General features: G+C 45.2%; 1 protein-coding gene across 1 annotated transcript in view; it reads right to left on the minus strand.

Annotated features, from left to right (window-relative positions):
• Positions 1-939: 939 nt before the first annotated feature.
• The window catches only part of LOC144101946 (uncharacterized), a 156835-nt gene continuing 141848 nt past the window's right edge, over positions 940-15926 (minus strand). The window contains exon 7 of the mRNA XM_077635189.1: positions 940-1054. The gene's annotated coding sequence lies outside the window, so the exon portion shown is untranslated. The remainder of the gene's footprint in view (positions 1055-15926) is intronic.

Genomic DNA, 15926 nt, shown 5'->3' on the forward strand with positions numbered 1-15926 from the left:
GTAAGCGTTCCGAAGCATCTGTCTATTTGTTCAGACTATCATAGGTGAGAGTGCATCTATTTACGTGATGCCGTTAAGGTGTCAGTGTCGCAGAAAATCCAGCGTCGTCGTCGGTGTCCGTTGTCAGCATCGTTTAGCGTGAGCAAAGAATGCACGAACAAAGTGGCAGTGGCTTAACTTAACTAACCTTGGAATTCAGCGAAAAGCAAGGACGCTTACTAAGCGTCTGAGGCTCGTCCATGGCAGCACCGCTACACGCTCGCGACAGCCGTTCACACGACCACGTGGCTATGACGCGGTATCACATGTCTTTCGACACCCCCATCGGATATCATCACGTGGCTTTACATCACCCCATCACATGGTCTTAATGTCAAGGGTCACCCAATCTCAAAGGTTAACTAACGGTGATGAGTCAAGGTCAGGGGTCAAAAGTTACACACAATTGTTTTCATCACGACTCAAAATTCAGTGGAACGTCTTTTAGTTTTTAAACTACACAAAACACTATCTAACCCTTTATGATAATAGCATCGTTATATCCTAGAGTGTGTTACATACGAGGTCCAAACCCAATAGATGGGTCATACGTAGGTTTAGTTTTATATCAGAGTGGTCATATACCCGAGTGGTTATATCATCCGAGATGTCATTGCAAGCGAAGTTGCACACTGAGGTTCATTGCATCCGAGGTAGTATGCAAATTTCAGTAGCCTGGTGGGCAGGGTGCCACTTGCCTACTGTGGTAGGTGTAGTAAATCGATAGAGGGACAATCCAGGAATGAGAAAGGATATAGCAGCGTCCGTGGGAGTTCCAGAGTTACATGATGGAAATTCAATTCCTCAATCCAAACTCTACCGACAGATCACTCCTGCAGGAACCTCAGATAGAAATAGCCTGATTGTAGTTCAGAATGCCCGTGCCACCCTTACCACATCACAGCCAGCACACGGGGCACAGCAGCTGTGCAAGTTCAGGGTGGACGAGGTGACCAAGCATCCATATGCCCAGCTGATATCTGACACGCTCCACATCCAAAGCACGGGTGGCTTCCTGCGAAGACAAAGCACGAAGCTATATACCGCGCATTTCAGCGTCAAAAATTTTTCAGTAAGAAGCGTTTTGAGATAAAAACATGGCTTTTGTGGCATAGTATTACCAGTGTTGGTGGACACCAGAAAACCGGTAATCTTCTTAAGTAGTGAGCCGCTTAATTAATATCTATTAACTGTTTATTTTGATAGTTGTTTAACCGGAACAGTTAGGCGCCATGTAGCAATTGCAGATTTCTAGCCAGCCGTTATTGATAGCAATATAATTTTTGTCTTAAGTAGTAAGCAGGTTAATTAATATCTACAAAGTGTTTAAATATAATAATTGTTTAGCCAGGAGAGTTAGGCGCCAAGTAGGAACTGTAGATTTCTAGCCAGCCATTAGTAATAGCAATATCATTTTTGGAATTTTGAAAGCGCGATTACATTTCTCGCTGTGGCTCGACAAAATTGGCCTTTTTTTAAATAGTTACGTCCACTGGACGGTTTCCTGTGCCTGCATGCTTTCGAAAGCGTACGTATTTTGGCAAGGTGCAGCCAAAATTTGTTGAGGGACAGCGGCGAAGGTAATCGCGTTTTAGAACATCTAAAAACTGATATGGCTATTATTAACAACTGGCTACAAGTCTCTAATTGCAGCCTGACGCCTATGTCTGCTAGTTAAAAAGCTAATTATTAAAAATTCCTCAACGAGCTTACTACATAAGCCTATACACTACGCCGCAGAAGATATAGTACCCCAAAAAATCGATTTTTGAAAATTTTTGAAAGTGTTCATTGAATTACCTGGTACCTTCTGGCGTACCACGCTATATGAGTATCTCCAGATTCCTAAGTCGATCGAAGATACATGGCACACATCCTAGTGAGCAGAAGAATCCCAGCAATATCTCAAGGAGCGAACGTCGGCACTTATCGTAAAGTCATCGGGGAGCTACTTTGAATTACATTGATTCAAAAGCATTTTTACCTAAAGAACAAAATTTTAAAAAGACTATCTTGCATGATACGCATCTACTTGTATTCACAAAAGACTGGCATGTTAAAGCAAATGAACACCACACGAATCGTTGTACCTTTTCCAAATTTTTCTATAACTTTTTCGCGTGCTCTGTATTGCCAAAGCAACAAACAACTTTAAAAAGGGAGATGGCGAGATGTGGGATTGTCATGGTTACTTTAAAAAATAAAGATAAGAATTCTTCCCACCCTGCCAAACAGATTATAACCGTAAATAGTGGTGTTCTTTCCCTGGCGCCTCCTCTAGTGTAAAGGGGAGTTCTTGGGCTGTAAATTTACCATGCCAAATAGCATTGCATCAAAGATCAGACCATTTCCTTAGAATTGTAAAGTTTATCATGCAGTCGGTAATAATTATAACTTCCATGAATTCAAAACGCGGCTAGTCGTCCTAAGGCAAATCAGGATATCACTCCAGATAATTTCAGTCACCTAGCTGGGGTTGATTAACGTGCACTGACCTGGACAGTACACGTGCCTCCAAATTTCATCTTCATCGAAATGCGACTGCCAGGACCGGGATCAAACGCACGCCTTTCGGGGTCAGCAGCCAAGCATCAGCCTCCGTAGTGGCTGATATCTGCTGACTTCTGGCCGCAATAACGGTTCCTTTTTTCATGCGTGCTGCTCATGCCACAGCTATGTAACCTTAAAGAGAATCACCATGACTCTTTCCCCATCTCCTCTTTACTCGTTATAGTCTAACACGAACCACTGTCACAAAAACACCTTCAGTGGATTGAAGAATTCCGCATGCGTGTTCAAATATGATGGTCTACAGCGAGTTATGTACTTACCAAAAGCTGTTTCCGCAGCTCCCAGAGCTCCACAGGAAAGGTCCAGCTGGACACGTTATTCAGGCTGTGCACCGCAGCACGTCACCACTGGTACCACACGTTAGCTCGGCGCCAAGGCGCGTCCTAGCGATCGAGATCGGCCCACCACGACGCAGCGGCGCAGCAAAGATATCCTCTCTGCTGTCTGTTGTCACTATCACAACGAAGGACCGTCGCCTCTCCGGCCACGTCCTGCGGGATGCCGCATATTGTGGAACGTGTTACGAACCAGGTTTAAAGCACGCAAACCAGATTCTCCGGACAGACTACATATACGCGAGAAAAGCACTAGTAAGAGTGGCGTGCGTACGGTTGCAGCATTGGAGCATTTCGTCTGTCGACCTTATTTGTGTTTCCAAAGTCTCATTTTATATACAGCCTAGAAGGATGGAATATTGATGAGGCGAAAAATGTATTCCCACAGAAGAATCGAACCTTGGACAAGTCGGTATAGTGTCATGGTGAATCTAGCAGCACAAAAGACACGTCTGTTCACTGCCCTGTTCACTTCAATAAACTGCAATTGCGAGTAAGCGCTTGTTTTGTCTGCTTTCATGTCCCTGTCATTCGCACTGATATATTCACCATGTATTCTCGTGGGCTGGAATTTCTTTCCTTCTCGTCGAAATCTGGTAATAAAAAAGAAAACAGCATCTTTTGGTGAAGTTTGTCGCTCACTAACGTAACCATTAGGAATGGTAAAAGGTTCTTTTGCCCCAAGCCGCGCTACAATTGTTTTCATCCGCCACCGTGTTTGTTTGTGGTGCCGTGAATTCCGCTCTTATTTCTTTTACGAAAGTTCTAGTATCGAATATCAGAATTCTTGCACTCTTGCTGGGAACATCAGACGTCCTTTAAAGGATGATATCAATGAGGCCTAGAAAAAAATAGTTCCTAAGGCAGGCTTGAAGATGAAAATTGATACCCCTGATGTGCACTGTCATCGTGCAGTGCACATTCTCGTTAACATCTCGACTGTGCCTCTAAATGTCAACGCCCTAGTTCAAAAATAAAAGAGTGCACAGCGGAACTAACCGCCTTTCCAATGAAGAGTAAAAGCCAGTGCAAGCCTCGGTGACCAGGCAGCGCTTCTGGTCGTCACGAGAAGGTCGACAGAAGCCTCTGGGTACCTGTTCTGCAGACCCACCCGCAAGCACTCTGGATACCACACTCTTCAATACACGTGTACTGAATCAATCAGATATAATAGGGTGTACTTGAAAACGCAGCTCACAGAATTGCTGGGCCGCTGCCTATCTTGTAAATGGGGTTGCTCCTGAAGTTCAGGGCGGAAAAGTAGGCTGCAAACCCGACAGTGCGAGCCCAAGTCAGGGGTCGCCATACAAAACTACGAAGGCAGCCTCAGATTTTGTTCTGACGTTGCAATCAATCACTTTGCATCTGGCATTCTCTCAGCGATGCCAGACAACCAGGTAACATCATGACAACATGCACACGCCATTCCTGGCTGAGCTCACTATGAGAGGCACTTGCCGTATTGTGGTCGACCTGTACCCAAATACAGTGAAGTGTGAAAGAGCTGACCGGTACGTACTGCATCTCCCCAGATCAAAGGTCATTTAAACAGCGTTGGCTGACATGTTTAGGCCGGTAGTAGACTTCCTTGAGATTATGTTGCAGACATGGTCCGAAGCGGTACATTGCGCAGAGACAACCTGTAAGCCCGTGCAAGCATCCACAAACACGAGAAAAGCCTGAATTAACTTCATAGGGCAGATGCTTCCATCATAAGAGATTTAGCTCATTCTTGCTGCTTTTCAAAAATGACACAGAGGCTGCCCATTCAAGTGCAGAAAACGTCCCTTCAACATCAGTTTGTTGTCGCTTAGCGGATACACAACCCTCACGGCGTTCCTGCTGCCGAATCCTTCAATGGAGGGAGAGCTTAATAGAAGGGGTAAGTCTCGCAATGAGGGTGCACACTTGAACATTGATGGGATGGTAGGGTTTAAGAATGGGGTGATAAGGGCTGAGCAAAGCGATGCTACAACGTTCTATCTACGGCACACTGCGTGCATTAGTGCGTCGTCATTCTGCGGACTACTGGAGCTATGCACTCATCTTCGCCAGAGTTCTGCGCGCACTTGTATGAAAATGTGCACGGCTGGCCAATGTCAGTGCAAGGATGTAAGGTAACATAGCACCCGTCACATACTTATTCAACGTGTTCGAATGCGATCACTTCCTTTTATGCAATGGAAAAAAAAACAGAACGACAAGTGGTGATCGTAGAATGGCGGATTCCTGCGGTGACCCATTAATGTAGTCCTCAACGTGGTCCTAAGTAAATGCAGCGACAAAAACACACCATGGCACCTATTTTCTTCTGCTTATTTCTTCGCCATGCCTGCATTCAGAGAAAGTACACAGTGCAGCTTTGTGTAAACACTGGAGCAAACCACGTCAGTCATTGATCAGATGCGCACAGTTGAAGCCCTGCAGTGCTTAATTGGAAGGCCTAAAATTTCTACGCGTTCGACCAATGCACCACACAACACAACCATAACTCACCCATGACATACTGCGGCGTTGAAAACCGGGACACCACGGTGCTACTGGCGCCAGTTGTCGAGAAGCGCCAGCCCTGCAGAAGTGACAAGACAGATTCAGGGTGACATCCTGGAGGAAATGCTGATAAATTGTTTTCATCACAACTAAAACTTGAGTGGAATAACTTTAAGTTTATTAAATATACTAAAATATATAGTGTAGCCTTTTATGATAATATATCATGTGGATATTCTGTATGGAGGCCCAGACGTTACTAGTTTCTAGATATACAGTCAAATTAATTTTAGAGGTCAACTGGTGGACAGAGCTCACCCATGACGGTATAATAGTGCAACGTTGAATCGTGCGCTGTAACTATTCCCTTTCTGGTCGGTTACTTTACCCCTTCCAAGTTAGACCGGGAAGGGTGTCCGAGCTGACCAATGACAAGGGCAGGAAACAAGCGACAAGGAAATATTCGTAGCGAAACACTGCGACTCTTAGGGCAGAACGGCTGGTTGTTGAGATATCCTTTAGGGCTTGGAGAATTTTAATGCATCCATGTCTGGTGCGTAGCATCTATCGAAGAGATTCTTGCGCATTTGCATTCTCAGCGAGAACAGTAGTAAACTTAGCGCTTCATTTTCCAACAATTTTTGGAATTCATCGCAGAGGAATGAAGACCCGCATTTGAGCAGAATTTCTCTCTTGGGAAGCGGGAGGCGACATAATTCGTTTCGAGTAACAGAACGCCTCTTGCTGTGCTTAGCCTATTGCGTGCATATATGTGTGGCATGTTTCCGGCTTACTCACGCTAATTCAGTCAGGCACTGCTAGTCTCATTGACTAATCTGCATGATACTCTTACACAGCGACAGAGTTCATCAATGCCTTTTGTCTTCTATACAGTATGGGCGTCCGAAAAGTGATAGATGCGAAATAGCCATTTCTCAAGTAGTGGTAAAAAGAGCTGTATGATCACATGGAAGAGGTATTTCTGGCATGAAAAAGAAAATCGGGAGGCTGGTTGGAGAATCCAGTTATTGGCACTCATTGTCGCCAACTGCGGTCATACCGAATGCATAACTCGAAGAATGGCGTTTGTGAGGTGACGAAAAATTACTCGTTTATACTTATCGGCTTTAAGCAACCTTGCGCAAGAATTGGATTCCATCGGCTTGGTCTATAGCTGCGTACATCGCAAGAGCGAAATGCCTACCGCCTTTCAGTGTCCGACCTTTAAATAGTTCCTCAGACTTTTGTCGTGACGTTGCGGTAAATCGTGTTGCATGCGGCAGTGGCCCTGCGATGCCAATCAGGTGCAGTGCGGTGAAACAAGACATCACCGAGACCAACACATATAACTCACCATCGCCAGAGCTATGCACACACTTGTATGACAATGTACACAGCTGGCCAATGTCAATGCAAGCCGATAAGTAAGGTAACCCAGCAGCGATGACATACTTCTTCCATGTGTTCAATTCCCATTACTTCCTTTTACGCAACGCAAACCAATCAGAATGACAAGTGGTGATAACAGATTCGTGACCTCCTGCGGTGAGCCATTACTGTTCGAACAATGCACTCCTAAGTCAAGGCAGCGAGGAAAACACATGATAGCCATTATTTCCTTCTGCTTATTTCTTATAGATACCTGCATTAAGATATGGTACACAGTGCAGCTTCAGTTAAACAGCGGAACAAACCACATCGATTATTCCTCAGATGTGCACAATTGGAGCTGTGCGGGGCATAACTGGAACGCCTGAAATGTTCAAACCTTCGGACGAGTCACTGCACAACACAGCCATAAACTCACCCAACACGGTTAGACTCCGATGTTGAAAACCGGGACGCCATGAGTCTACTGGCGAGGTACCACTTGTCAAGAAGTGCCAGCCCTGCAGAAGTGGCAAGACATATTCAGGGTGACATCGTGAAGGAAGCGGTGATAAATTGGTTTCATCACGAGCCCAACTTCAGTAAAATGTCTTTTAGTATTTAAAATATAGAATAATATAACCTAGCTATTTATCGCAATAATATCGTTTTATCCTAGGTGAACACACTCATTTTGTTGCATCAGAGGTCTAAACCGGAAAGATGGTCCATACTTAGGTTTGGTTATATATCCGAGTGGTCATATAACCGAGTAGTTACATCATCAGAGTGGTCGTATAATATGCGAAGTAGCACACTAAGGTTAGTTGTATCCGAAGTAGTATGCAAACTTCCGTAGCCTGGTGAGCACGTTGCCACCAGCCCAATATGGCAGGTGTAAATCGAGAGACTGCTAATTAAGGATAGAGAAAAGAGAGCAGCGTCCGCGCATCAGTTTACCTGCGTGTTCCACACGCGTAGCAAACAGGGTGTTCCAAAGTTACGTGATGAAATTTCAATGCCTCAACCCAAACCCTACCGACAGATCACTCCTGCAGGAACCTCAGTTAGAAATAGCCACATTGTAGTTGACAAAGCACGCGCCACACATGCCGCATTACAGCCAGCAGACGGGGTGCACCAGCTCCGCAAGTTCAGGGTGGACAAGGTGACCAAGCAGCCAAATGCCCAGCTGATATCGGTCACGCTCCACATCCAAAGCACGGGTGGCTGACAAAGCACGAAGCCGCATACCACGTGTCTAAGCACCAAAAATTTTTCAAAAATGGGATTTTTGGGATAAAAATTTGGCTTTTCTGTCATAGTATTACCAGTGTTGGCGGATTCGAGAAAACCGGTGAATCGTGAGCCGTGAGTAACAGCAATATCGTTTTGACTTATGTAGTAAGCTGGTTAAGTAATATCGATTAACTGTTTAATTATAGTAATTGTTTAACAGGAGTTTTAGGCTCTAAGTACCAATTGCAGATATCTAGCTAGCCGTTAGTAAGAGTAATATTTTTAGATTTTTGAAAACGAAATTACCGTTGGCGCTGTGCCTCACCAAAACTGACCTTTTTTGACTAGTTGCATGCACTGGATGGGTTGTTTTGCCTGCATGCTTTCGAAAGCGTACGTATTTTGGCACGATGCAGCCAAACTTTGTCGAGCCATAGCGGCGAGGGTATTCGCGTATTATAACTTCTAAAAACTGATATAGACTATTTTTAACGACTGGCTACAAATCTCTACTTGCTGCTTGACACCTAAGTCTGCTGCTTAAAAAGCTAATTATTAAGAATTCCTTAACCAGCTTACTACATAAGACTATCCACAAATTTTCTGGTGTCTGCCGAAACTGGTAACACTACAGCACACAAGAAATTTTTACCCCAAAAACCCTATTTATGAAAGTTTCCTTTGAAACACCTGGTACTTTCGAGCGTACCACGCTATAGCAGTACTTCCAGATTCCTATGACGATTGAAGATACGTCACACATCCTAGTGAGCAGAAGAAGCCTGTCAATATCTCAAGGAGCGAATGTCGGCACTTATCCTCAAGCCATCAGGGAGCTACTTTGAATTGCATTGATTCAAAAGCATTTTTACCTAAAGAACTTAATTTTAGAAAGACCTTGCTTGATACGCATCTACTTGTATTTACAAAAGTCTGGCATGTTAAATCAAATGAACGCCACTTGAATCATAGCATCTTTCCCAAATTTTTCTATAACTCTTCCAGTGGTCCGTATTGCCACCTCAATAAACAACTTTAAAAAGGGAGCTGACGATATGTGGAATTTCCATGGTTATTTCGAAAACAGAATTCTTAACACCCTGGCAAAAGATTATAATCCTGAAAAGGGGCGTTCTTTCCCTGGTGCCCTGTCTATAGGAAGGGGGAGTTCTCGGGCTGTAAATTTATCATGCCAAATAGCATCGTATCAAAGATCAGACCATTTCCTTAAAATTGTGAAATTTGCCATGCAGTCAGCAATAATTATAACTACCTTGAATTCAAAATGCGGGAAGTCGTCCGAAGACGACTCAGGTTATCAGGGACACTGTAGGGGAGGGCTCCAAACATTTTCAATCACCGCGGGTTAATTAACGTGCACCGACTTGGACTGTACACGTCCCTCTGCATTTCATCTTCATCGAAATGCGACTGCCGCGGCCGGGATCGAACCCGCGCCTTTCGTGGTCAGCAGCGAAGCATCATAACCATCTGCCACCATATTGGCTGATATCCACCGACTTCCGTCCTCAATAACGATTCCATTTTGCATGCGGGCAGCTCATGCCACAGCTATGTAACCTTAAAGAGAATCGCTATGACTCTTTCCCCATCTCCTCTTTACTCGTTATAGTCTAACACGAACCACTGGCACAATAAACACCTTCAGTGGATTGAAGAATTCCGCATGCGTGTTCAAATATGATGGTCTACAGTGAGTTATGTACTTACCAAAAGCTGTTTCCGCAGCTCCCAGAGCTCCACAGGAAAGGTCCAGCTGGACACGTTATTCAGGCTGTGCACCGCAGCACGTCACCACTGGTACCACACGTTAGCTCGGCGCCAAGGCGCGTCCTAGCGATCAAGATAGGTCCACCACGACACAGCGGCGCAGCAGCAATATCCTGTCCGCTGTCTGTTGTCACCATGACAAGGAAGGATCGGCGTCTCTCTGGCCACGTCCTGTGGGATGCCACATATTGTGGAACATGTTACGAAGCAGGATTAAAGCACGCAAACCAGATCCCCCGTACAGAGTACATACACGCGAGAAAGGCACTAGCAGCAGTGGCGTGTGTAGGGTTGCAGCATTGGAGCATTTCGTATATTGGCCTTATCCGTGTTTCCAATGTCTCATCTTATTTACAGCCTACAAGTATAAAATATTGATGAGGCAAAACATGTATTTCCGCAGAAGAACTTGGGCAAGGTGGTATAGTGTCATCTTAAATCTAGCAGCACAAAAGACCCGTCTGTTCACTGCCCTATTCACTTCAATAAAGTGCAATTGCAAGTAAGCGCTTGTTTTGTCTGCTTTCATGTACCTGTCTTTCGCACTGATATATTCACCATGTATTCTCCTCGGCTGGAATTCCTTTCCTACTCATAAAAATTTGGTAATAGAAAACAAAACAGCATCCTTTGGCGAAGTTTGTCGCTCACTAGCGAAACCATTAGGAATGGTAAAAGGTTCTTTTGCCAGAAGCTGCACTACAATTGTCTTCATCTGCCACCGTGTTTCTTTGTGGTGCCGTGAATTCCGCTCTTATTTCTTTTACTAAAGGTCAAGTATACAACATCGGAATTCTTGCACTCTTGCTGGCAACATCAGACGTCATTTAAAGGAATATATCAATAAAGCCTCGAGGTCTAAAGGCAGGTTTGAGGATGAAAATAAGTACCCCTAATGTGCACTGCCATCGTGCAGTACACATGCTCGTTAACATCTCTACTGTGCCTCTAAATGTCAAGGCCCTAGATCGAAAATAACAGAGCGCAAAGCGTAACTAACCGTTTTTTCATTGATGAGTTAAAACCCGCGCAAGCCTCGGTGACCAGGCAGCGCTTCTTGTCGTCGCCAGAAGGTCAGCAGAAGCCTCCGGGTACCTGGACTGCAGATCCACCCACAAGCAGTCTGGATACCACCCTCTTCAATACACGTGTACTTAATCAATCAGATAAGTAAGGGTGCATTCGATAACGCAGCTCACAGAATTGCTGGGCCGCTGCCTATATTGTAGTCGGGGTAGCTCCTGAAGTTAAGGGCGGAAAAGTAGGCTGCAAACACGAGAGTGAGAGCCCAAGTAAGGGGTCGCCATACAAAACTACAAAGGCAGCCTCAGACTTTTGTTGTGACGTTGCAATCAATCACATTGCATGTGGCATTCCCTCAGCGATGCTAGAATACCAGGTGACATAATGGCATGTACACGCCATTCCTGGCCGAGCCTACTATGAGAGGCACTTGCCGTATTGTGGTCGACCTGTAGCCGAATGCAGTGAAGTCCGCAAGAGCTGACCGGTACTGCATCGCGCCACATCAAAGGTACAAGCGTTTCATTTAAACAGCGTTGGCTGACATGCTTAAGCCGGTAGTAGACTTTCTTGAGATTATGTGTTAGACATGGTCCGAAGTGGTATGTTGCGTAGAGACAAGGTTTAGCCTGTGCAAGCATCCACAAATGCAAGAAATACCTAAATTAATTTCACAGCGTTGATGCTTCATTCATAATAGTTTTAGCTAATTTTTACTGCTTTTCAAAAATGACACAGAGGCCGCCCTTTCAAGGCAGAAAACGTCCCTTCAACATCAGTTTGTTGTCTATTAGCGGATACACAACTCGCACAGCGTTCCAGCTGACAAATGCTTTAATGGCGGGAGAGCTTAATAGACGGAATAACTCTCACACTCAGGGTGCACGTTTGAACCTTGACGGGACGGTAGCGATTAAGAATGAGGTGATAAGGGCAAAGCAAAGCAATGCTTCAAGGTTCTGTTTACGGCACACTGCGTGCATTAGTGCGTTTTTATTCGTCAGACCACTGGAGCTATGCACTCATCTTCGCCAGAGTTCTGCACGCACTTGTATTAAAATGTACACGGCTGGCCAATGTCAGCACAAGTGTGTAAGGTAACACTGCACCGGTCACATACTTTTCAACATGTTCAATTGCAATCGCTTTCTTTTATGCAATGGAAAAAAATCACAATGACGGGTGGTGATCGTAGAGTGTTGGCTTCCTGCGGTGACCCGTTAATGTAGTCCTCAACGTGGTCCTAAGTAAATAGCGAGGAAAACACACCATGGCGCCTGTGTGCTTCTGCTTATTTCTTCGCAATGCCTGCGTTCTGAGGAAATACAGATTGCAACTTCGTGTAAACACTGGAGCAAACTACGTCAGTCATTCCTCAGATGCGCACAGTCGAAGCCCTGCGGTGCTTAATTGGAAAGCCTGAAATTTCTACGCATTCGACCAGGCCACCATACAACCCAGCCATAACTCACCCACGACATACTGTGACGTTGAAAACCGGGACGCCGCAGTGCTACTGGTGCCAGTTGTCGACAAGCGTCAGCCCTGTAGAAGGGACAAGACAGATTCAGGTTGACATCGTGAAAAAATTGCTGATAAATTGTTTTCATCGCGACACAAACTTGAGCGGAACGTCTTTTAGTTTTTAAAACATACGAAATTAGATAGTGTAGCCTTTTATGACAATGTATCACGTGGATATTCGATATAGAGGCCCACGCGTTGCTAGTGTCTAGATATGCAGTCAAATTCATTTTAGAGGTCAACTGGTGGACAGAGCTGACCCACGACTGCAATAGTGCAACGTAGAATCGTGTGCTGTAACTATTCCATTACTGGTCGGTTACTTTACCTCTCCCTAGTTGGTCCAGGAAGGGTGTCCAAGCTAACCAATGACAAAGGCAGGAATGAAGCAACAGGGGAAAAGTTTATAGCGGAACACAGCGACTCTACGGGCAGTACGGATGCTAGTTGAGACATCCTTTAGGGCTTGGAGCAGTTGAATGCATTCATGTACGGTACGTAGCATCTAACGAAGATATTCTTGCTGCGGCTACATTCTTTGGCAGATGGGGAGTAAACTTGGCACTCCATTTTCCAACAATTCTTGGAATTCTACGCTGAGGAAAGAGAACAAGAATTTGGCCAGAATTTTTGCCCTGCGAAGCAGTCGCCGACATAATTCATATACCGTAACAGATCGCCTCTTTCTGTGCTTACCCTGTTGTGTGCTTTAAATGTGCACCATGTTTCCGGCTTACTATCGTTAATTCAATCAGGTACTGCTTATCTCATCTACTGTTCTACATGATATTCTTGCACTGCGACCAAGTTCATTAAAGCTTCCGGTCACCTATATACTATGGACGTCCGAAATATGATACATGCGAAATAATCCTTTCTCAAGCAGTGGTAAAAAAAGCAGCATGATCACAGAGACGAGGTATTTCCGGTATGATAAAGGATACCTTGGAGATTGGTTGGAGAGTCTGTGCCTGTTATTGCCACTCATGATTGCCAACTGCGGTCATGCCATATTCAGAACTCGACGCAGGCCATTTGCGCGCGACGAAAAATGACCCGTTTTGGCCAATCGGCTTCAAGCAATCTTGTGCAAGAATTAGCTTCTATCAGCTTGGTCTATATTTGCGTACAACGACAGAGAGAAGCGCCAAACACACTTCAGTGTCCACCCTTAAACCACAGCAGTGCTTCGGACTGTACTCTGGACGTTGCAGTAAATCGCGTTGCATGTGACAGTCCGGCTGCGATGCCACTCAATCAGGTGCAAGGCGGGGGACCAAGACTTCACGGCAACATATACACGCCAATGGTGGCCATTGTCCCTCCCTTTCGATTTTCTTCTCATAAAGCAGCCATCGTTAAGAGAAGCCACTTCAAAAATGTTCAGAGAAAGAATAAGTTCGATTGACTTATGAGAGCCACGAGGGCATTTCTTGGAAGTCGTGCTAAGCCACTCAAGCCATGCAGTTTTCACAACCCAGATGTTCCACTAGTGGAACAGGACTATATCCAAGTTTGGAGCTATAAGTTTAAAAGAATCTCTGAAGAACTAGACTTGGGCTGGAATAGTGAATAGTAGAGCAAGTGGCCTGTTCTGGAGACTGGCGGCGAGAATTACCTCTCTTAGCAGCGCAGGAAGGGCCGTGAATTGACCCGCAGAAACCATTAGACGTTCATTTATATATTTTACTGTTCCCATTACTAATCTTGTAAACGGCTAACAAAAGTATGCCGATGTCTGTGCACAGCTTCCCGATCCTAGGTCAAGTGGGTTCCTGGTGGGTGCGATTGTAGTCGGGATGGCAACCTCGCTCCGGCATTGCTCGCCCGGTAGTTTCTAGCACGCGGCTATACTTCAGCATTAGCCAGATGACAAAAATTTTTCTCAATTTCAGAGCAGGATTTCACATCCAACACTTCGCGTTTTCTGGGAGTCCGTCTCTACAAATTCATTTGCGAAATGTTTCTATAAAAGGCGGTTAAAATCTCCCTCGAGAATACAGCCACCCTTCTAATTGATGTAGTTATGCTTAAATAGTAGTTTTAATCTATTTGTTGCGTTAGGCGTCTTAACCAGAATCCCTTAACAATGATCTCGTAGTCGCTCTCGGCATAAAATGGCATCACTTGTGTCATTTGTTCAGTAACATTACTGAAGTCGCCTATGATTCTCCCATCACAGTAATGGCTCAGGGGTCTGAACCCCGAAGTAGCTGTCTTGTCACATGGTACGAAGTGCCGCTGCAAAAACCTTTACCCCTCCCGGATTTGTCCTGGCAGGGTGTCTAAGTGACCACTAACAAATGCAGGAAAGAAGTTATAGGGAATAGATTTGAAGCAGAAAACAGCCACTGTGCGGGTATAACTGTTGGTAGCCGAGAGAAAGAGAGAGAGAGGGTTTATTGATAGGAAAAGCAGAGAGGTTGGCCTGAAAAATAAATATCTGGCTTGCTACTCTGCTCTGGGGGACAGGAAGAGGGACGGGGACGGGGGACTGTATTGAGGCAAATGCAGTAAATTCTCGGCATTTACAAACTCACCCATGAAATTTAGTCTCAGCATTGAACCTTGATGCCTCAGGGCTGATGGCGAGGTACCACTTGTCAAGAAGCGCCGTCACTGCGGAAGTGACAAGACTGATTCAGGGTCACATCGTGAAGGACGCACTGATATTGTTTCATCACGACTCACACTTGAGTGGAATGCCTTGCAGTTTTGATACAAGGTTTGTGATTAGTTTATGCTCTGGAGGAAGGATTTTCAGTCTAAAACTTACTAAAAAAAATGGCGGGTGTTCATGGTGGCATGAACCAAGTTATACGAGCGAAATCACTAGTCGGCATGATTGCCACTGTCTCAAATCAAATCTCAAGGTCAAGGTCAGGTACCCCACAGTATGATCACGTGGTTATACAACCATAGCTTTGGCCACACCACCACCACACAGTTAAGTTCGGTTTGACATCGTGAGACATTAAAGGTCATTGTCGACATGTCGCCTACTGCATCGTCAAATGTCCAGGTGAAATTTAAGGGCCAACACCAAATACCACAATGCATGCACTCCCTTCTTTGTCCTGGCCATCTAACCAAGTGTCATCAGAGAGTTCTATCTTGCTCGCTCACCATGGGCTGGTGGCCCGGCTGTCTTCTAGAAGGCGGGACACCCACATGACGCATGCATTCCAGACGAATCAGTCGGGAGCTGACCGCTGACCACGACCGGCACTGTAACAGCGCAGTATTTTAAACGTTACGAGGCTGCCATCATGCCACCCACCGCATGAATGAAGCGAAAGGAGATTTAAAGGGGTTCTGAAAGATGCTCAAATGAAGTGGTGATATGCCTGGGACGTTAAAGCACCCCGCACCAGGAATATTGTCTAGCAGAATTTTTTTAATGCGCTAAATAGAAGGCGAGATATTTCTAGTCATAATTAGCATTTCAGCTCCTTAGCGCCTTTCCCTCTTTTCTCGTCACTATTTGCACGCTGGAAGGTCGGCGCTCGTCCGCTGGCCCCATCTCCGGAGGCGGAGCTTCCTGAC

Source organism: Amblyomma americanum, chromosome 8 (assembly GCF_052857255.1).
Source record: "Amblyomma americanum isolate KBUSLIRL-KWMA chromosome 8, ASM5285725v1, whole genome shotgun sequence".
Taxonomy (NCBI): Eukaryota; Metazoa; Arthropoda; class Arachnida; order Ixodida; family Ixodidae; genus Amblyomma; species Amblyomma americanum.